The sequence below is a fragment of the Nestor notabilis genome, unplaced genomic scaffold (assembly GCF_000696875.1).
Source record: "Nestor notabilis isolate BGI_N333 unplaced genomic scaffold, ASM69687v1 scaffold2243, whole genome shotgun sequence".
Lineage (NCBI taxonomy): Eukaryota > Metazoa > Chordata > Aves > Psittaciformes > Psittacidae > Nestor > Nestor notabilis.
In genome coordinates, this window is record NW_009921319.1 from 2,271 (window position 1) to 4,081 (window position 1,811).

Genomic DNA, 1,811 nt, shown 5'->3' on the forward strand with positions numbered 1-1,811 from the left:
TCCAGGCTGGGCTCCTCACTGTGATGTTTGTACAGGAGGTAGAGGACAGGGATTTTTGGTCTGGCCTAGAGCTGGACTTCCTGCTGCTGCTACTTGCACCTAGCAAGAAAAGTATGCTGCTGTGGTAGGGAACAGATGAAGATCAACAATGCCCTAGTAGGAACCAAAGCATGCATCATGCTTCACTAGGCCAGATATGCATATTTGGGGATCCAGTGGGAGGAGGCCTGTCCTTTATGGAATGTGTCAAAGTCACACTAGAGTGAATTTGCTCTTCATCCTCCATCTTTTCCAACTCTCCAGTGCTGGTTGGTCAAGTGTGGGGTTTCCTCCCCATCAGAGGGGATGCTGGTACATACAATGCCTGTGCTAATACCCATGTTATTTCCTCTAAAGCACTCCTTCCTGAAAACAGACCCTGCTAAGCATTGTAACTTGGTTTGACATACTCTCCTGAACAATCAAGACTGCATGTCTTGGAGATCAATACCCCATCCAACATGCAGGGCTGCTGAATAATCTTGTCCAGGCTCCAGCATTGCAGATACAACCTGAAGTTTACTGGAATTGGGTGTAATAGTGTTCCTGGCAACTAAGAATTGAAATAACTTGATTTTTCTTGCAGCTTATGGTCTGTGGACTGAAGGAAACTGTCGTGGTTTAAGCCCAGCCGGCAACTTAGAACCACGCAGCCGCTCGCTCACTCCCCCCCTCTTCCTTCCTCCCCCCTCTCCCGGAGGGATGGGGAGGAGAATCCCCCCCACGGTTTGAGATAAGAGCACTCCAGTAACTAAGGTATAACACAAACCACTACTGCTACCAATAATGATGATAAGAGGAATAACAAGGGGAGAGGACACAATCGCTCACCACCCGCCGACCGGTACCCAGCCTGACCCGAGCAGCGATCTGGGCCTTCCGGGTAACTCCCCCCAGTTTATATACTGGGCATGATGTGCTGTGGTATGGAATACCCCATTGGCCAGTTTGGGTCAGGTGTCCTGTCTCTGCTTCCTCCTGGCTTCCCCTCCTCCCTGGCAGAGCATGAGACTGAGAAAGTCCTTGGTCAGAGTAAACATTACTTAGCAACAACTAAAAACATCGGTGTTATCAGCGTTGTTCCCAGACTGAAAGTCAAAAACACAGCACTGTACCAGATACTAAGAAGGAGAAAAAATGACTGCTATAGCTGAACCCAGGACAGAAACACAAGGAGCCTCTTAGAACTAGATTCTTACCTGAAAGCAAGAGGATGGCTCTCTATCCTTTAATCCACCTGTACATTCCCCTGTCCCACACATTTAGAGAAAACAATAAGATGCCCTGTCAGCCTTCACTTCCACAGGCTAACCAACCCCAGCTCTCCCAGCTTATACATTTACGAGAGATGATCTGAGTCCTTAATCACCTCAGTAACTCTTTGGAAGGGCTGACTGAGCCCATAGCTGTGCAGAAGTGGGTATCAGCCACGCAATCACACTACTGGAGTCCCTGTAAGGGCACAAGGCATGCAGACATCTAAGTCTCCTTTAGAGGAAGGAAACTTTGCAGATGGTTTTCCACTTGCTGCTTGGAGCAGATTTGACCAAGAAAGGAAGAAGAAGCAACATAATTCAGTCAGGAAAATATGTGGACCTGCCCCAAAGTTCATAAACCTCAAACAGCAGTCAGTATTGAAAGCTTTTTGTGGTGCAGCATTGAGGAGAGGCTGCATCATCTGCAAGACTGATCAGTGGCATTGAGTATTGGTTGGCTGCATGCTTGAACAAAGGACACCTTATTTTACAGCTGAGCAGCTTAGGTGTTTTTAG